Source organism: Bactrocera tryoni, chromosome 1 (assembly GCF_016617805.1).
Source record: "Bactrocera tryoni isolate S06 chromosome 1, CSIRO_BtryS06_freeze2, whole genome shotgun sequence".
NCBI lineage: Eukaryota > Metazoa > Arthropoda > Insecta > Diptera > Tephritidae > Bactrocera > Bactrocera tryoni.
In genome coordinates, this window is record NC_052499.1 from 16,942,178 (window position 1) to 16,964,615 (window position 22,438).

The following is a 22,438-nucleotide window of genomic DNA, read 5'->3' on the forward strand; positions in this document are numbered from 1 at the left end:
TCGAAACGTTCAAAATGTTGTAAAAGGCATTAGGTGATAATTGTTTGTCGCGAGCAAATGTTTTTGATTGGTACAAATTACTCAAAGCGGGTCGCGAACGCGCTGACGATGAACTCATAGATCATCACGACCATCAACATCAACTGATGGTCAACACGTCAATAAAATAAAGGAATTGGTGCTTGGGAATCGACGAATAACAGTCAGAGATCTTACCGGCATCGGTGGAACCATTTTGAAAGATCATTTGAGCCGAAGGAAAGTGAAAGCATGATTGGTTCCATAATCATTTTTAATTGTAATTAAGGTTAACGTCTATGATACAATGCTTTGCGACTGCTAAGATGTCATGAAACGTATTATTGCTGTCGATAAGTCTTAGATCAATGCTTACAACCCGCCAACAGACGATCAATCGACCGAATATCGTGGCAAGGTGAGCTGAAGCCGAGAAATTAACGTTAAAGGAGCTCAAAAATCCAGGTTATCCTGACAGTCTTTTTCGATTGTCGAGGTGCTGCACACGCTGAAACTCTTTCGTCTGCCGAGACTGTCGACAAGGAATACTATTTGAGTATTATGTACCTTCGCATACTGAATTGATTCTTTGTGAGTTTTTTTCAATAAATATCGTGCACAACCATAGTATTCGTCTGACGTAGCTCCGTGTGACTTCTCTCTATTCAGCAAACTAAAACGACCGTTTTGAGTCAGTTGAAGACATTAAACTTGAATCGCTACTCAATAGATTACGACATAGATTTTGAAGGATAAATTAAGTATTTTAAAATTATGAATAAAGTCTTACTATTTTGCTTATAGTAGTATGAATTCGAAATAATTTTTGGAATTTGTAAATTTTTTTAATATTTTTTATTTTTCTTTTTTTTCCAATTTCTAATACTTCTTACTTTTTTTTTTAATAATAACCACCCTAATGTGAGGCTACAATAATAAACATATGCACAGAACTTGAATATAGTATGTGATTATATTTGTTTATTGGCTGTTACATATTTAATTGTGAATTTCGGTGATTTTCTCTTCACCATGGTCGGTGTAGCAGTGTGTGGCAGCATTGCCCAAAATTCAAATTGTATAAAATTTTTCACAGTTACGTAATATACATGCATATGTACGGGTAACACCGTATACATTGTTTTGGTCAATTAAGGGTATTAATATTTTATCGCATAATAATAGCTGTAAATTCGAATACAGATGCATACACAACAAACGTTTTCGAAATGTAAATTGGTAAGACTGCGATTATTTGGTTTTTAACACTTTTATTTGCTGCATATTAAAATTAATAATTTATAAGTTAATAGTTATTGCCGTCGCCGGATTTTGGCGAGAATTACGTATTAATTTGTGCACTAAATAATAAAACATTTTAATAACATCATCAGTTAACTGTAAATTATAACTACACTACATAGAGACAAACACACGTGACACCATTATATAGAATTCAAAAATATTTGTTCGATTATTTTGAATTCTTTGCGCGAATATAATTCTGGTAATGGTTTGGGTAATGGAAAAAAGTGCATTTTGGGTTCAAATATCCCGCTTTCGATTGATCAACTAAAAGTTCTGATGAATAAAATATTATGACAAAACCACGGATCAAAATTTAAAATTTTCTGGCTTTGAAGTATATTGTGGCTGTCGTGATTAAACGACGGTTGTCTTCGGTTCAATGCGTGGCTCGTAACGTGAACCCTGAAAGAACTATCTTTTACGATTTTAAATTAAGTTTGCCAAGAACATTGTAACACTCTGAACGAAATGTTGGAGAGGATATTAAATGTATGTAAGTATATACAGTGGCCAGCAGATGCGGATACATGTTTGTCACTTTTGCACTCTTTTATTAATAAAACCGTTAATTTTCAATGAAATGCTTTCAAATTTTCAGGGTTTACTCTTCATTTATTTCTTAAAAAATTAAAATTTTTTCGTGAACAAAAACAAAAACCAAAAGCCAATTCAATAAAAAAAACTTCTTTTAACGCTATTTATCCAGTTATGCTCGTGATTAAATATATTTCTTTACAACAAAAATTTAGTATTTTGTCCATAATCCTTTGTTGCGAATTACACTTTTGACTCGCTTTGTGCTGGCCATAGTAACACTTTGAACTTTCGCTCGGATAACCAATTTTTAACGATCTTGGCGGTGTGTTTCGGGTCTCCGTCCTGCTGAAAAATAACCTCCTCTTCTGGGTATGCGCTCAAATCAATGAAATCTTTACAAAACTTCAGACGAGCCTTTATATTTTTATCTGAAAAAGCAAGTTCTTTTTGTTTTTTTGATGCAATAAGCCCGATTCGCCGAAGTGCTCTGCGAGCTGTCCACTCACTAACGGCCTTGTTGATTCCAAAAGCAGCTTTCTTAGGCGTATTAAATTTTTTCTGTCGCAAAAGCCGCTCCATAGCACGTGCGTCACCCTCTGCTAGCAATTTTTTAGGACCAGCAGCGTTCGGCGCAGGCTTGATATTTCGTCTTTTTTGCGCTAAAAGGAGTGAACTACTATTTTTCTATATCTGATGATATTTTCTTCATTTTCACAAGCGTCGATCTATTCGATGTAAAAACGCGTTTATAAGCACTAAAATTACCTTTTAACTAATTAAATCACCTTCAAAGAGGTCAAGGATGAATGAACAAAAGAGACATAAAAAACAAAAACAAATCACAGCTTCACTTTAAACTGCAATTGAAAAATAAAAAAACACGAGCATAACTGGATAAATGCAGTTAAGCTAAGTTTTTGCTAACATTTTTGTTGTTGCTATTATTGTTGTTATTTTTAAATAAGTTGATCTTACAACATTAGAATGAAGACCAAAATTCCAAAGTTTGGGAGCATTTGAATTAATATTAAAGTTTTTATAGATAAAAGAGTGCAAAAGTGACAAACATGTATCCACATTTGCTCGCCACTGAAAATGATAAAATAAAATTAAATAGTATGAGAGAAACATCAGGAGCAGCAATCTTAAATAACTACTTGTGTGCAAATGCTTGCAGTGATTTTTTGTATTTGATTTAGAACCAGTTAAAATTAGAGAAAACCCGGCAGGAACCAGTGAAAACTATTGTGTACCAGTGAGAGGTAGTGAGAGCCACTGAGTACCAGTAAGAACATTTGATAAACAGTGAAAACCAACGAGAATCTTGGAGAACCACTGTGATTCAGTGAGCACCGTAGAATGCGACTGTGAATCAGAAAAAAGCAGGTGGAACAACTGAAACCGGAAGTATCCCAGAGAACTAGTGTGAATTAGAGAGAACCAGTGAGAACCAATGGGCACCAGTGAGTATCAAAATAGGCACTGAGAATAAGTGAGAACCATTAAGAACCAGTGAGAACAAGGGAGAAACTATGAGAAACAGGGAAAACCAAGGAGAACCACTGAGCTCCATGGACCACTATTGAAAGCACTAATTAACAAAAAGGTCCAGTATTCTTACTTCAGAATATAAATTTGGATATTCATCTTTAGAGATGCGTTCAATATTAATGGCAGAATGTGAATCAACCTGAACTGAATCTGAATCATCATTTTTTGACGGTCCTTATATTGCGGCGCAAAAGGCTTGGCGATCCTCATAAAGGCGTCTGAAATATTACCAATGATAAGACCATTAAGCTCTGTTGAAAAAAGCTGATTATTTTGCACCTTGTTCGCTAAAAGACAGGAGAAATGAAGAGTATCCAGCCTGCAATAGTAGAGCAAATTTTTTTGACAAAATGCGTTTTTTTAATCAACATAAATCCTTTCATTTTTCGTTAACATTTTTGTGGTACGATTTGTTCTTTGCTTCAAAATTGGCACCTGCAACGGCGATCTCTTCATTCGCCGAAAATTTCATTCCAGCAAGCATTCTTCTGAAATCCAACAACAGAAAATAGTCACTATAGGTCATATCTTAAGAATCGGATGATGATACTTTACTTTTTCGGTAGTCAATAAAAGTTTATCTTCGAAGTGAAATGATAGAGCCTTGTTTCTTCCATTGTCCCATATCAACCTCTCGCTGTTTTTAGTAAAAAGTGAGCTCGCGTGGCATCCACTTTGCAAAGAGCTTTCTCATACCCAAATATTCGTAGTGATACTACGTCGAACGGACGGACGAACGGACAGACAGGCAGACAGACACACGGACTTCAGCTTTTCTCATCGTCCTGATCATTTCCATATGTATAACATCATATCTATCTCGTTTAGTTTTAGGTACTATTATACTCTGTAGCAACATGTTGCAAGAGTATAAAATCTTGTGGAAAAAATATAAGGTACAACTAAATTGAATGACTTAAAGTTAACACATCTATTAAGCAACCATTGTTATTATAATCAAAACTTATAATGTCTCCTCTAGTAAATCGTACGCAGATTGGTGTAATGTTGGCTTATCCTTTTTTCCAAGCTTTCTTCGCCCAGTTATAACTTGTTCCGAACGTAAAAGAAGTGAATTCAAGATGTCCGTGTTTGATTGAGTCTAATGTTCTATAATTCCCTAGTGTCCGGTGCAGCTAGCTTTGTGCAGCTCGTCAAGTACCTAGTACTATGGATGGTCTCGGATCAACTGCCAGTATCGAGAGCATTTTCATTCAATTTATGCAAAAAAATTGTGTACACCTAGGCAAAGCATGAAGTATAGTAACACAATGGTGGATCAGATTTTCATTAAGTTCTTGGCTTTTAGACATGCCTGTCTTCATTATGAGCGAAACTACTTCAGATCCCAACTGCCAAAAAGTTGTGTATTAGGGGTTCATTGCACGAACAGCAGACTCATCTATTTCGGTCAGCTGAGCGCCTTAAAAATGAACACATGTTCATGCTTTTAATTCTGTGTTTATACCGTGAACAGGGTATATTAAGTTTGTCACGAAGTTTGTAACATCCAGAAGGAAGTGTCGGAGACCATATATATAAATGATCAGTATGTTGAGCTGAGTCGATTTAGCCATGCACGTCTGTCCGTCTGTCTGTATAGTTACGAACTAGTCCCTCAGTTTTTAAGATATCGTTTTGAAATTTGGCAAACGTCATTTTCAATCACCTCATTTTCACGTCAAGAAGCTGCTCATTTGTCGGAACTGCCGAGATGGAACCACTATAAGGCAATAATCAGATCGATTAACGATAGCATATAGCTACCATACAAACTGAATGATCGGAATCAAATGCTTGCATGGGAAACTTCCTCATTTGAAGCTATATCTTCACGAAATTTGGTATTAGTAATTGTTCATAGAAATAATATAATATCGGAAGAAATTGTTCTGATCGGCTCACTATAGCATATAGCTGCCATACAAACCGAACGATCGGAATCAAGCAAGAAACGATCGGAATTCGCAGTGGCTTCCAAACAGAGCTGTACTTGTATGTTGCTAACTGCTTGCACCATTATATTTCAAAAACTCTTTCTCTCTCACTCTCTTCCTGCATTTTTGGTCTCTCGACGCTTGTCAGTTGCTATGTGGCATGCAAGTACAATATAAATAAATTACTGCTGTTTAATATGTTTATAAATTATTGAACTTTTTAAGCGGCTTCGCCGCCATATTTTCCAACCGAATTTGCAATAATTTGCGCTCGCCTTCAATTGACCCGTGTAATGAGTGTAAATTTACAGCATTGTCATTATTCATTAGTGCGCCAGCTATAAATTACGACCGAGTTAAGTGCAAAATGCGAAATACAAAAACAAGAAAAACAACAATATTTTTTGTCAAATTATTTCACTAATTATAAAATAATCTATGTTTGTCTAATTTATATTAATTTTTAATGCAATATAACGGTGCAAATGTGCAGCAATTACCGAAGAGAGCGCAAAACAATAACAAAAAACAAAAACAAAAATAAAAAATAAATAAATATTTTGGAGCGTATAAATAATTTAATACTTAAATTACTATGGTGATAAATTACAAGCAAATGCGGCTGCACGTGAACAAATGAGGTCGCATCAAAGCAACAACAGCAGCAAAGGCAGTAATAACAGCAAAAAATGTCGAACCACATAATTAAGGACGCACACAGGTGCATGTGCGATTAAATAAATATATGAGCAGGCATTTATATGCATTTCTGTGTGTATATGTGTTTGTGTGTGAGAGTATTTGTTTGTGTTTTGGCGATAAATGCTTCGGAAATGTTGTTATGTATTGTTATGTGTGTCAGTATGAATGTATGCCATATATTTAGCGCCAATAAATCATATATTCTGCATAAATTTACGTCGTTTATACGAAAAAAGTACGAACTTAGACCTTCCAAGTTCGGCTGCAACCGAACATTGTATACTATGGCTACCTGCAACGCGCAAAGGCGGTGAAATAAATTATGTTAATGCGGCAGTCTGATGATCAATACGTCAATAAAATAAAAAAAATTGTTCCTTGAGAATCGAGCATTAACAGTAAGATATCTTACTGACATCAAGAATCAGTAAAAACCATTTTGTAAAATCATTAGGGCCTAAGAACTGTGAAAACACGACTTGTTCCAAAATCACAAAATGTTTCCGGAAAGCAGCGTCGCGTTAACGTCTGTAAAACTATGTTTTGCGACTACCAGAATGTCGTGAAACGTTTAATTACTGACGATGGGTCTTGGATCTATGCTTACGTCCCGAAAACAGATGAGGTGACCCCGGTAAAAATTCAAGGTTTGGTGTTGACAGTTTTCTTTGATTATCGAGATGTGGCACACTCCGAGCTCCTTCCGAATGGCCAAACTGTCAAAAAGAAATAGAACATGCTGTCATCATAAAAATTTTCTTCTTTAATTGCAGTGCTAGGCACAGATTGATCGACTTGTTCGGTAAAAAATTAGCCATTAGCAATTGGGCTCACATATTTGGAGCCATTTAAATTTATATTCCCATTTTGACAATTTTGTGGCATAAAAAGAAAGACCCAAATTAGTCGCTCACACGTCGTTCTCAAGCATTCGGCAGCTCTGTAAGTAAAAGATTTTGGCCTACATGCTTACAAGATCAAATTGACGAAAGAACTGAAGCCGCTTGATCACCAGAATCGTCATATGTTCGGCAATTGGGAAGAGCAAAAACTTCAAAATTATCCGGATTTTCATCGAAAAATCATCTTCAGCGCTACCACTCAATGATAACAGAATATTTTTGGCTCGAATTCGATGATATGGGCTTAGACAATATGTGGACGGCGTTAAAAGCCACACATCGAATGTTACATTCGATTTATTGAAAACCAAGTTTGGTGAACGTGTTATGTCATGAAATGGCCCAGTCAACAGTCGGTTTCCATAAATAATGGTATCGAATGTACTTTCGCAAAAATAAAGAATTTCATTGATGCGGAGTTGTCATCCGTTTTAACTGATAGCAATGGTTCGGTAACCTCACACGACAAATTTGGTTAGAATTGGTCAAGCAGTCCCTGAGATATAGGATTTCACTTAACGGTATTCGTGACCATGCCTCTTTTTAAATTTTTACATGTGTTTCTATAAAGTGCTTCCCCACCATCTCGGTTGTATTTGTGTCGCATTTATTCAATGAGTTATCGCACTCTTAGTAGTTTTCAACATAACCGTTATGTGGCAAGTAGGCGTGATTATTATCTGATTTCAAATGTATGAAAACTTGTTGTTCTTCTTCACAACAAATTTGGTTAAATTAGCTGCAGTGGCTTGAAACATATGTACATTAAACCTCTAAAGGGGCGAAGCCACGCCCACTTTTATAACAGATTCTTAGGATAAAAGTGACAGACACACAGACACACAGACAGTAACTCGGAGCTCAAATCGTCTTGTCAACCCGTTAATTTATATGTACAAAGCATGTCCCAAAAGTAACGCAAGAATTGAGTTAAATACAGGGTGTTCATAAATTAACGTAAAATTGGAATTAAATACAGGGTGTCCCAATAATAAAATTAATAAAAGTGGCGCGTTACACGATATTTGAACAAAATTATTATACTCTGTAGCAACATGTTGCGTGAGTATTAAAATAATAAAAGCAACAAAAACAAAAAACGATAGTAAAACAACAAAAAAATTTATTTAAAATTTTCAAACTTCATGCACACCTGTTCACACCGTTGCTGCATAGCATTTGCAAAACTACACACAGCAACAACAACAACAACAAATGGCACTTTCGTCCAGCGCCAATTGTGTCGCCGATCAAAGCCCTTGCGCCGCAGTTGTGGCGATGCTCGCGGTCAGTGTCAAGCGCACTGGCACTGCACCGGCATTAGTGAAATTAAACGTTAATGAATGCCGTTAGTGGCAAAAGTGTGCATACACATACAACAACAACACGAAGAATAATCACGAAAAACAACAAAAATGTTTTAAAAGCACTAAAAATGCAAGTGCAGCTGGGTCAACAGCATTTGCAAGTCCACAGCGCCGAAAATACCGAAGCTTCACCGAATGAGAGAGTGGTGGGTAATGAAGGGGGAGCGGTGAGGCGATTCAGCATCAATTCGGTTGGCATTAAATGGGCGCGTAGGTGTCTCTTAATGAACTTAGTAGGTTGAAGCAAACACACACATATCCATACATATCCTCGGGCTTCAACACAGTAAGCGCACGTGATAATTCCGAATGCGCGACAGCTGGTGAAAAGTGAACCGGTGATGAGTATAAACTTTGTAAAAACCAAAAAAATATTCAAGGAAACATGTCTCTGAGTAGCAAGTGAAACGCTGTCTGCTACAACTGTCGTTAAGTACCGTTAAGCATAAACTGTTACTGTTTTGTGTTCGCGCTTTATTTCTACCGAAGTCAGAGAAAGCAAAATTCTCAAAGTTTCTTAGTTTCCAGTCGGTCAGTTCAACAAGTTAGTGAGGTTAGTTGTAATACCTTTTGGAAAATGAGAGGAATTGAGTTGCCACTCTGAAAAAGAATCATTTTGCAACAGATAACCGGAGAAACGATAAAAAAGACTGTGATATGGGTTAAGGGTTATCGACTTCGTCGGGGTCCGAAATATGGTTATCTGAAGTACTAGATTGAGGAAGAATGGAGTCTGTGTAGAAGTTCACGCAAATGAAGATAGTTCTCTGACTGCCATTCACTGGGAGTGGCCAGAAATGATTATTTTACATATGATTGAAGCAGCACACGACTTCCGGTCATTGACCAAGTATCCTCTAGGTAACCAGAAAACATCCGTTTGAAGGCGAGCTAAAGTAAGAAAGCGATATCCTCTCAGCAGGGTTGTGCGCTGGGTTTGGGACTCGCCACGTAAAAAACACTACCAATGAAAAAGCGTAAGCAGCCTCGGATGAGAAACCCCCCTTTTGATGACGACCATGGCAAACGCATTAAGCATAACGATTTAAGGTCATCCATCTGGAATGTACGGTCCTTTAATTGGAAAGGTCCTGCTGAAAATAAAAGCTAACATCTTCCCCCTTTCAAGAAATGCAATGGACGGGACGAGGACTGGGGCGAGTCGGTCCTTGTGGCATTAACCACAGTGGTCATATAAAGGAGCGCAAATTCGGTGTGGGATTCGTGGTTGGAGAGAGACTCCGTCACTGAGTCCTGGCGTTCACTCACGTTCCAACGGAAAGGAAGGACGAAGTGACCGCAGATGTCTTCTATGAGTGCTTAGAGCGCACCTGGCCTCGCCACAATATCAAAACCGAGCTTGCTGACGGGCCAGGGTGGGAAGTACGGTCGGTTAATTCCGCTTCCACCTGGAAAAATCCCCAAATCGAAATATGGTTATCTGTAGTACTAGATTCCAGCAGATCGATCGATACCAACCAGATCGATCGATAGACAGAAGCACGTCTCCAGTGTTTTAGACGTGCATTGTCTGTCCAAGCATTGTCTCCGACCACTATCTTGTTGCAGTCAAGATTCGCACCCGCCTCTGTGTAGCAAAAAACGCAATCACGACAAACAGCTCAACGATTTTCTGCTCAACTTGCACTTCTGCTCCCTGAGACCACTATCAGGCAACTCGGTATAAGAGAATTGTGGGATGATATTTCAAGCTTCTTACAAAGGCAAGAGAATAACTGAGACGATGAGAAGTGCCGTGTCGCAGTGGAGAGAAAACAGACTGCCTACCTCGCAATGTTATATTCGACCACAATACGTGGGGGATGGGATAGACACCAAGAGTTAAAGCGAGATGCATTTGCATGTGATTTTTGTTCTACTATTTTATTGATGAAAAATATTCGTGTTCTTTCCAGACTTGTTACCTCGCTTTAAACCGCTCCGTAAGCCAGTAAAGCTGCAATATTTTTAGATGCAAAAGTCTACTTCAAAAGTTTGCAACTCTGTTCACTTCACCACGCTTTTCCGAGATATCTTGTGCGCCATAATTAGTAGCAGTTTGTTGTGGTCTCAATTCATGAAACTTCTTCTTCTCTCATTATCCTTGCTCTACGAAATTTCTTACTCGCCGCTTCTTCTAAAGTTGCTCTGAAGCAGAAATAACACATTTCGATGAAGCATGAACGTGCTGGTATTTTACTCTCGTAATAAGATTATAGCTTTTTCTGTGAATATTCTCAATTAATTATTGTTTCAACTTTAATTTATTGTCCAAGCAGAAAATCCATAATACTCGTATGAACACTTTACTTTAAGATTGATGTGGCTCTCATTGTTGCTTAGTTGAAAAATCTTGCTGCGGCTTTGGGTTTATTAGCAATTATTTATATTTTGCTATTGCTGCAACTAAACCTTGAAGTAATTTTTAGAAAGCTTTGGTTAAACAATGTTATGGTGTCGATAACAAGTTAAGAATATTTGGGAATACTAGACGCATACAATGGCCTTTATGAGGATAATTAAGTGAGTATTATGAAAATGTTGAAGTATTTTAATTTATGAGTATATGCGAGAGCTGCTAGGAAATAATGGCTGCATTCGAACTTCGCCGCTTCGATCCTGATATTGATCTTATTTGGACAGCTTAGAACTCCGCTCCCTTGTGACTTCTAAAACTAACATATAATAGATCGTAAGACACTTAAAAATCGACAAAGACAAGGACCAAAGGCTTGCAGACTTCCTCCAAAGATCAAGGACCAAGTACCAAAGACCAAAAACCAAACACAAAACACCAAAGACCAAAGACTAAAAACCCACGACCAAAGACCAAAGATCAAAGACCAAATACAAAAAATAAAAGTCCAAAGATCAAAAACAAAAGACTTTGAGCGTATCACAAATTTGTTGAGACAGCAAATGTCAGATTCGGCTTCTGGTTCACTGAAGGTGTGACTACCGTGTCGTTTTAACTTCAGTTTGATAAAAGCTAGACAATGTAGGAGACTTTGCATGATGGAGACATGATTTTCCACCTCACCCTACTTTATCAAACTTTGACAACTAGCGTTCAATAAGATTTTTAGCTTTACCGCATGGATGCCTATAGTAAAGTGTCCATTAAGAGACTCCACATATGCGGCAAGTTAAACTTTGCTAACGACAAGTACTTCTGTGAATCTCCTGTGGTCTACTTTAGGCGAAAAGGGTCTCGCAGTTGCAGAAGAGCTGGCCGATGACCAGCGCCTGCTAAGGGTTCATTGATTAATTGCTAGAACGGAAGGCGTCAATGGAGATTCTACTCGGTCCCATTCCGAATTGAGCGGAGCTAGTTCCATGGCTTTGCAGTTGTCAGCGATTCTGTCATGACGAAGCATATTTGTGCCAATTAAGTAGCTTGTTGTGATTTCTGGTAAGGACAGATACTCCTTGACTACCTTTGAGCACACAGAAGCAACCAAGAACTGGTATAACTTATATGAACGTGAACGCGAATTGAAAAAAGATTTATTTTTCTTTACTGGCGTAGACACGACTTACGCGGTTATACAATGTGGCACCAGCTGAATTTTAATCGAAGGTAGGTCCTTCTCCACCTGGCCTTTCTCTGCTTCCCATGACGGGTATTGCGTCGAGTGCTTTCAGAGCTTTTCGTTCATTCGGGCGACATAACGTAGGCATCATAGCCACTGTCTTTTAATTCACTGAACTATGTCAATGTCGTCATCTATCTCATATAGCTCATCGTTCCATCAACGTGCAAAAGACCCTTTCGCAGAACTTTGCTCTCTAAAACTCGCAACGTCGACAGAGCACAATGAAATTCCAATCGTTGGGCTTGCACTGGATACCATAAGGCTAGAATATTTCACTAAAGCATGTCCGTGCATTTAAGAAAAGAGAGACCAAAATATGCTGATTCCTTTTGTAAGCTCTAACTGATAAATTCTACAACATAATTTCAGCGGAATCAGCGAAATATCAAATTTATAAGCTCGAACTACCAAAAGTGTTGCACTTTCAACTTAAGTGGCACACAGTTTCCCAACACGTTCTTGGGAATAGCCGTGGAGTGATAGAACAAGAAGAACATACATATGTATGCACAATTAAGAGATTTGCCACTACATTCACATTTTCTACGAAAAAGGCAAACTTTTCAGCTTCCTCGAACGTTCAAGAAATGTGCAACGTTTCCGGCAACTTACAAGTTTTCGTGCCACTTCTCATTTTTATTACACACAATTCTAAGTTTCTACTACTTCTTTTACACAAAAGAAAAAGTAAAATAAAATAAAAAACAATTTTAACTCTTCAACCACACTTTTTTTTATTAGGCAACCTCCAAACCCGCAACTTTTTGGTATGCAACGCAAGGAGTCACGAGAGCACCATTTATCTCTCAGCCGGCGCCGAAAAGACGCGGATTTCTCTGAGCCTGGCGGCTGATTTTTCTACGTCAAATATAGTTTGAATATCTTCAATGCGTCTCACCTGACCTAGCCGTTTCCGTGGCGGCTAAATGCAAGCGACGTGAAGCCGCTGCATGCCATTTAACAGGTGAGTACTCGTAGTTTTGTATGTTAAGTCTGCGTGTTAAGTCTTACTCTAAGTGTATAGTTAAGTGTACAAGTGTGTACTTCTCACACTTAAGCGAAATTGAAGTGCCAAGATTTTCGTTAAAGTTTTAACACACAGCCGCCAGCGTTGATCATTCTCATGGTCTTAGTTAACGCACAGACTTTTATAGACAAAGTCTGAAAAGACTACGATGGGCGATGGGTGGGTCGTGGTATAAAAATGGAAGAAGAAATGGTTGAATTTTTCTTTTGGCTAGTAATATGCTAACGACAAGTTCCTTGTAGGAAATTCAACACCTAAATTGGAATGAGGTTTGTATAAGCCTCAAATGACTATCGTTGGAAAAATCGATGAAATTATGGAAAAGATTGACCAGGATTATCACCTAAGCAGCCACGACATCGCTTAGGAACTTAACATTCATCATCAAACGTGTTTGAACTACTTAAAAAAAGCCTTGCTACAAAAAGCAGCTCGATGTAAGGGTCTGTAAATTTAATGGACCGAATTAGCATGCGGTTCTTTGCTGAAACGAAATGAAATCGAACCATTTATGAAGCGATTGGTAACAGGAGACGAAAAGTGGATCAAATACGACAATAATGTGCGAAAAAGATCATGGTCCAAGCGTGGTAAAACTCAACAAATAGTCGCAAAGATAGTATTGACGCCTCGAAAATATAAGCTAAGTATTTGGAGAGATTGGAAAGGAATCATCCACTATGAGCTGCTCCAGCCTGGTCGAACGATTAATTCTATATTTCACTGTCAACAACTGATGAGCAAGAAATCGAAAAAAAACGGCCAGAACTGATCAACAGAAGGCTTTGTCTCCGCAAAAACCGGGAGAGTTTGACGGGGAAAAATAAGTTGAAGTTTAATTAGAAATACCAAAAGACTTTTTCGACTAGCCAATATTTAATTAAATGGTTTATTTGCATTTGAGCCACCTTTAGCGGCTATAACTGCTGAGACCCGGATGGGCCATCACTAAAAAATTAAGACCCTCAGATATAAAAAGAAAAGCACGATCAGACCATTTGGCTTTGAGGATGATTAACCGTTCTCGTCACACAATTTTCGGCGAAACGTCCCCCGGAAATCGATGGGCAAACGGTAAATGGTCGTTGAAGGGCAAATAAAATCTGCTTTGATCCAACCGTTATGCCACTTTTCACTGCTTCAAACACAAGTTACGGTGCGTTTTCGCCCATTCCAAACAAGCAAACCTCATTATCTTCGTTAAAAGCTCTTAGCTGCTGGTTTTCTCACATTTAAATCATACTCCTATAACCTCTTGCGTACTTTTGTTGCACTTATTGCCACATATATTACTCCTGTCTTATCTCTATAGAGTTTTTAAAGCGATCTTTCAAAGATATCCTACGGATAACATCATCTATTCGAGGAGATATATGCTGACGAAATTACTAAAATTAAATTCATATGATTTTTAGTTAGTCCTAACCTTCAAAAGGCGCATGTATAAATTTGAAATTTGAAAGCTGTCGGATTATTACTTTGTGAAAAACTTTTGTTATTGTGAAAAAATTTATAAAAAGTACTTTATTGTGTTAATCAACTGTCTCTGTTTGACGCCCCAAAGCGGTTGTCACCGAAACATCAAAAAAGTCCCAAAAATAATTTTGAATGACCGTAAAGCCAAGTTGTTTGAGATAGCAAGAACTCTAAAGATATCAATTGAACGTGTACATCATATCATTTAAGAATATTTGGGTATGAGAAAGCTCTAGGTAAAGTGGGAGTCGCGCGAGTTAAATTTTGACCAAAAACAACAACGAATTGAATTTTTGCGTCGATGTGTGAAAATAGACGAAATATGGCACCTCATTTTCGAAGTCAAATCGATAGTCAACCGAGTGAACTGTACACGATGAACCCGCTTCAAAACGTGCAAAAACCCAACAGTCGGCTGGCAAGATAATGGCGCGTGTATTTTGGCATGCACATGGAAGAATTTTTATTGTCTAATTTGAAAACGGAAGAATCACCAACAGCAACAATTACAGAGTGATATTGGATGGTTAGAAGGACGATATCGCCGAAAATCGTTCGAATTAGAAGAAAAAGAAACTGCTGTTTCACTAAAACAATGCAAAATCCATGAACTGTACTTCGAATTGCTACCGCATCCAGTGTATTCTCCAGATCTAGCCCCCAACGACTATTTTTTGTTCTCCGATTTCGAAAGAATGCGCGATGGGAAGAAATTTGCGTCGTATGAAAAGGTGATCACCGAATGTGAGGCCTATTTTGAAGCCAAGGACAAATCGTACAACAAAAGTGATTTGGAAAAGTTGGAGGATCACTATAACAAGTGTATCACCCTTGAACGGAACTATATTGAACCAAAACACAAGCGAATTTTGCCAAAAACAATGCCTTTTACTATATTGACCTGTTATGCAAAAAGTAATAAAGTTTCGAAAGAATTTCCAGCAAGCCTTTGGTCAATATAAAAGATACTCGCTCGCCAAGTGAATTATATAGACATGTATGTATATGCAAATAGAAACTTAGATATATGTATATGTGTGGATACACATATATTCAGATGTACGCATAATTGAGCGTGAGCATGTAAAATTATAACAGTAAGTGAGTGCCTACCAGCGGGAAACGGCTTTGTGTGTCACGACTTTGGCTGAAAATGTCGACAGCTCTGCTTGCCACCGGAAGTAGGCTGCATAAATTACGTTGCCACATATATATTTGTACAATGAGCGTTCAGGTAGTGCCATTTAAAGTTGTCACTTAAATGCGGAAGGAAACATAAAAAATGCATGCAACGCGCCATCAGCCGAAAGAGATGCGCTTTCTCTTGCGGCTGGTGGCTCTTTCGACCCGATCTTCAAATAAAATTCTTATTGTAATACTATTTCCAAAACACTGATTTTAATTTTGTTGAATACAAAATCTCATATTCTTGCGATTGCTGCGCGTTGCACAATCATTCAATTTGCCAAACATGCATTTGTGTGGCATGCAACATGCACATTTATCACGTGTTGCAGTGCCAAGTGCCCAAGTGCCGATCGGCGTTACTTTTTGTGTCTATATATATGTGTGTTTGTTTGTTAAGCGTCCACTAGCCGGATGTGGCATGTCAACAGCGTGACGGAAGTGCATCATTATTGTTGCGCCATTAAAATGTCGTTAAAGTGTGAATGAAAAGTAAAATTTCTTTGCAATCTCATTCAGAAAGTGCACTCCAAATAAAATCTTCCCTCAAATGTGTTGACATTTGCTCTGCTCCTGGTTGTAGTGGGATTTGTAGTACTTGTAATGGGTAATAGTGGAGGGCATGTTGCGGCCACAGTTGCATGCCGCCATTTGTGATTTGTGGCAGTTGCACGTGTTTGTGGCGCCACCACCGCCCATGCCCTTCATGCCCTTGATTGCTATGCCATTGGCATTGATGGATTGCCAACTGGGTGCTGCCGTTGCAGCATCGAAATTAAAAAGTGGAGTGAATCAAATAAAAATGTGGCACGTTTGTTGTGCGAATGATTGAATGCGGCAAGAATGTTTACTTGTAGTGTGGACTAAGTGTTGCAAATTTGTGTTACATTTGGCAGTGCTAAATTTTGTGTGCTTTTTGTAGTGATTTCATTGTAGCTACATTTTGATCAAGTCTGTTTTCGCTCTTTTTTCGCTCTGTTAGTTGAGTGCACTCGAAGATTAAGTTGTGCAACCCTGATTTTCGATAGTAGGAAGAAGATAGCAGCTTAATTTATGATTACTTTGGGATATCTCTTTCTCTGCTGTTCCCTTTACAGTTTGTATCCAAATCTTTAACTAAAACACGAAGCGGTAAGACCTTAAACTAGCTATTCCGGCTTGTGACTTTCTATGTTCAGTTTTTTAAAGAAATCTGCACATCCTCTCTACGGGAAGTGGTCATATACCACTGTCTTCTTGTCTTCTTCTCTCTTATTTCGTATAGCATTAAATAACTATTTTCAGTGCTGAAGGGTCTACATTTCTTCGCGCAAAACATTCAAGCCGAGCTGGTTTTTCAGCTTGATTATGTGGAAATCATATTATTATGCAATTGGGGTAGCTTTTGTCGTGCACTTTGGGAGTCCAAGGCCAGAGCTCAAAACAATATTTTCAGGTTCTGTTGGCGAATATTCTGCTTCAAGTTCTGGCATTTGTTTTTATGCTTTGCCCGTTTGTTTTGTTTTTTTTTTTTCTTTGCGGGTGAGGAGCTGGAAAATGCCTTCCGCATCATCGGTGCTATCGTCATAACAGAGGTAAGTGTGCCACATTCAAGTAATGTGTGTTCAACGTCATCTTCTGTCGCGTCGTTATATAGGCATGACGGCTCTTCGACATTTCCCATTCTGAGGAGGTACTTTTTGAAGTACACGTGACCGGAAAACAGCTGGATTGTGTAAAAACCTACTTCTCGGAATTTACGGCTTGTCTAGATCTTGTTATGTTGTTATTGTTTCTTTCTTTATTTGTTCTATAGCGCTATTATTATTATCTGATGTCTTCATTAGCTCCCACAGCCTTTTCCTTTCGTATGCTATAAGGTCAATTGGGGCGTTTCCGCTTATAACTAATATTGCATTGCCGGACACTGTTCGGTAGGCAGATGCAACTCTGAGGGCTGCGGTGCGGTGCACTCTGGCCACTACCTTATACCGGTTTTCCTTTTTAAGAACGGCTGCTCACATCTCCGCTTGGTATAATAAGACGCTGATTGTTGTCGATATTAAGAGCTTTCTCTTTTCTTGGCTGGGACGCCCTAAGAATATCCGTAGTGCAGGCTTATCTCGAGGGGTATGGTCTTGTTTGTTTGCAGTAGTGGCTTTGTTTTCTCTGTAGCGAGCTGGAGACTGTATGAGTCGAGCCATGCTTGTGTCCGCATCTTGACTTGGTTCAGCTTTCTTCGCGCTTCTTCTGTATCCCTTGCTGTGATTACTGCTGCCATGTCGTCCGCGTAGCCAATTATATGCGACTCATCTGGCGTTTCTAGTTCTAATATAGCATCATAGGTAATGTTCCATAAGTCTGAACCTAGAATAGATACTTATAATGCTCCTATCTGTCGTGATCCCATAGTGGACGGTAGCTTGCCAGTGGCTAGTTGCAGCTCTTCAAGGGTAAACTGTGGAATTTGCGGAGAGTGTGTTTTGGATCACGAACCCGTATTTAGTGTGTGGGGAATAGTGAATTCACGATGGCAATGGTTAAGTTAGGTGGTTTTGCTCGAGCGCCGAGTTTCCTCAATAGTATTTTGTACCCGAGTCCCCAGGCGTTTCTGTTTATATCCTCGCGTAGTACCTTCCATTTTTTTTTCTGTCGGCGATGGCGTGCTTTTTATTGCTTTTAATTGCTCGGCTTCTTAGGATGCGGCTTCTCTGTGCCTGGATCTCGTGTAGGATCTGCGAAGGCGGAGATAGCTGAGTTGGGCGATATTTTCAGTCTACTAGTAAACTGCTTCTTTTTGTTTGCTGTGGGAAGCCTTGATCATTGATTTTAGCTGTTTGCTTGGAGGTTTAGTATTAAGACAGAACTGCTCTCGAAGATGGGTCAATGTTTAACTAATGACTACCGTTATAAAACAAAAAATACATTTTTTGCGGAAGTGACTCACTTCTGAATGCAGATTTCATCCGATTTGTAGTCAATTCCCATGTGAGTTCAAACTGGACAAATCAGTGTAGATTGTGCTGTTCAAAAAACTAACTTTTCCTACAAGTTGGTATGGAAATCAGCGAGTTTGATTTAATATTTTAGATAGAAAATATAAATACAACAAAACTTTTACACCTTCTTCTTGAGGTCATGGTTTCATTAACTTTCTTGCCTCTCTTACCTTTTACAATACTGCATCTGAAACTAACACAACAAAAACTAAAACCACACATCTCTCTTGGCACCCAAGAAACGTGGGTATTGCTGCTTCCGAGCGGTAACAGACTATTGCCACGCCCAGTATAATTAGTCGAAAACCTATAAAATGCCATAACTATGCTCAACGAAGTGCAACGAATTGCCTTGGAGTGGTACATTAAGGTTGAAATATTTTTTTAGTGGGCGTGGCGCCGCCTTCTAATAAGTCTGATGTGCATATCTCCTAAACCTTTCTGGTTAGTATAACCAAATTCTCCCAGGGCAAGTCAATGGCACGAGAGGGATATATAGGGATTAAAATTGTATGATGGGCGTGGCAACGTTAATATTTAAATGAAAATCCATATCTCGGAACCTACTAGACCGATTCCAACATTATCTTAACCATATCATAGTGTAAAATGGCGCCTACTCACTATATTACACACTGATTCTTTTACTTTCCACTATACAAATTAAGACGCATTGAATTTATCCGGATAAAACAGCACCTATAATACCTATGAAGTAAGGCACTGCTCCAAATCGAGTAAAAACTATTCAAGCCCCCAAATACCGATTACTCGGACCCCAGTTCCAATTGCGAACTTTTTATCGAAAACATCGGTCAACATCGGTATAGAAATCCTTTTCCAAGAAGAGTTTGCCAGTATGTCAAAATGAGTTGAATCGGATCACTACTTTCCTTAGCGAATAAAAACAAATTTCGAACTTCCGGGTGACTTTATAACGCATATATCGGCCAGTATGTGAGTTATCCAAATAAAATTCAACTACAAGAATAACACGCTCAATTCTTAGAACGGTAAGGCCTTGTGCTTAGAATGAAAAAAATGGGGTAAATTTGTTTTAGACTCCATAAAACTAACAAGCCTTATGTACCTGAAGGTAATGGTGGTTTTAATCCTTGCATGTTGCAAGAGTGTGATATGTTCGGTTATATCCGAATTTAGTCCTTCCTTACTTGTATAAAGTTTTTCCAAGTTATTCCTGAAGGTATTTCTCCGGCTTAGCCTTTCCTCACTTGATTGTTGCAACAGAGCGCACTCGCTTTTTTTTGTTCATCTTAATACTTATTAGAATCAATAGAAAAACGAATATAATTTTACTAAAAAAAGCACGTTTTAAAATTTGGAAAGCTGAAAAATCAGGGAGATATTCTAGGCACTGGGACATATGAGCACGAAAACTTGTGACCGATCGCTGTTGTTATCAAAAAAAAGAGGTGATAAGGTCGTCGGTCCTTTTATTTCCATTTGTCTGAGCAAACAGGCGGTGTGATTACTTGTGTTTGGGTGTCGATGTGTGGTACTCTGACTCGTAAATAGTGATTTGGTGAGTGTGGTGAAAGTTGCGTATCAGTGTTGTGAGTCTGCGTCGATGTTGTGTGCCAGTGTGGTGTGTATGTTAAGGTCGGGAGATGGTGCTCCCTTATCCACTTATAAAAACGAATATACTCAATTAAAGTCAGCACAATACTAATTCAGAATATTTCCAATTTCAATTATTGTCTACTCGCTCCAATGATTTTCAGATTGCTTACGTTTGTCTCGCTTTTGTCTCTTTCATACTTTTCTAAGAGTAGCCACTGTCTTACGTTCCACTCTTCACTTTGTATCTCACTATTTTTAATTACAACTCACACTCAACTCATTTCCCCAAAAACCGCAAATATTTACATTACAATTAACAATAATTTTAGGCTGGCAAAATTTTAATATCTTCAAGTTCACTAGAAATTCCCAAATAAGTACTTTTACTACAAATTGGCGTGCAACAATTCACTTTCATTATTTTACAGCAACAGCATTGCGTTGTGTTGTTGCGAAATTTCAAGTACTTAAGTAGTTAAAATTTCAGTTTGGGCAAAGTAATTACAATAATGATTCCAGTTCGGTAGTTTTGGTCAAGTGTTGTTCGCATTTTCGGAAGTTTTGCAGTTGAATTCTTGCTTATATTACTATACCATTTAAATATATTACTGTGATCAAATTGAACGGTGAATTTTTAATTTATATTTCGCGTGTTTTCGAATCGGTAATTTTTTTTGTGTAAGTTGGTAGTACTGTTAGTGACATCTATGCTAAATTTCACGTCAAAATATTTAAAGTATTTGAGATACGCGTCGTTTTGTGAGGCTCTAAAAGTGAATTCTTGCCACAGCTACTGCAATCGCCTGATTTACCCTCGTGTGTAACTTCTGACAATGCAGCAAATTCACAGGACCACTTTGAGGACACCGTTTTGACTCAATTGAGGATATAAAAGCTGATTCGAAGATGGTGCTGATAGCTATCACGACGGAGGGTTTTCGCAAGTGCTATGAAGACTGGAAAATTCGTTGGCATAAGTGTTTTGCAGCGGGAGGGGATTACTTTGAAGAAGATGAAATGGACAAAATTCACCTTTCAATTTGATCACACTAGTATATACGTACATATGTATATAGTATACTCCAATAGTAGTTGTTCATTTATTGCCAGCAAAATTCAAAATTATTCTTAATTGAAAATATTTTTATTTACCACTCAATAACCAACTTATGTATCTAAATGTCAACCTGAGTTTCATGATTTTCCAGCAGTCCACAAGTCCTACACACTCACATGTCATATTTGTCCATCGCCACAGTGTTGTATTTACGCTTACCGCTACAGCAGCGTACGCATGTTCTATTCGCGTTGGTCATTCGAAACACATTAGTCGCTTAATTGACAGTTTTTGTGCGTTACGAGCCATAAAAGAACGCTTTGCGTCGCAACGCAAAACGCGATTTTCATCTCAGCGCGCGTTTTTGCTCCGGTCATTAGTACATCTACATATTAGCTACTAAGGAGAGCATTCCAATATGTGAGGGGAACTAATCTTTTAACCATTTGATGACAGTTTCAGCGATTTATTCCGGCTCATTCTCTTTTATCGACCTTAAATGTGTACACATTCTCTTCGCATTATTCTTAATTAACTGTGCAGCTATAAGAACTCTCTTTATATTGACAACGTTATGCTCTAATTTGTCTTAAACATTTTGTTAGCCATAAAATGTGACTCGTTTGCGTTCCTAACTCACTAATTGATTTGTACTCACTGAGAGTAATGTGTCTTGTGGGCTGTGCTCGCTTCTTAATGCGCGCTTAAATATTACTTAACGGTATAACAATGGGAGAGATAACTTTTGCTGAGTTTCTTAGATCTATAGATAGTTTACTCGTAGGTCGGTTCAGGAAATATTGAAATAATGTTAAGTACTTAGCGGTTGTGGGTGGGAAAAAGCCGTTGAAGGAGAAGGAATGCGAGCCTTTTCACGAATGGGTCAAAGCTTGGTGGGAAGGTTGGTGGAGAGGTTTACTGTCAAGAGCTCTCTATCAACTCCAGTATCTGACTTCCTGCATATATGTAGCAGTGTCTTCCAGGCCGAGGTTGCAGCCTATTTTATTTATTTAGATAGCATTAGATTTTTTGCTCCGGAGTGCAGCCTTCTTCAGAGCAGTGACCATCCACTCAGATAGTAGAGCGGCGATAGCAGCCTTGAACTCAATAACAGTGCATTCAGCGCTGCGCAAAAAGTACCAAACCTCGCTATCAATAGCATCGAGTGTTTTTGAGATAAGACTGGTATGGGTGCCAGGCCATAGCGGAATCGCAG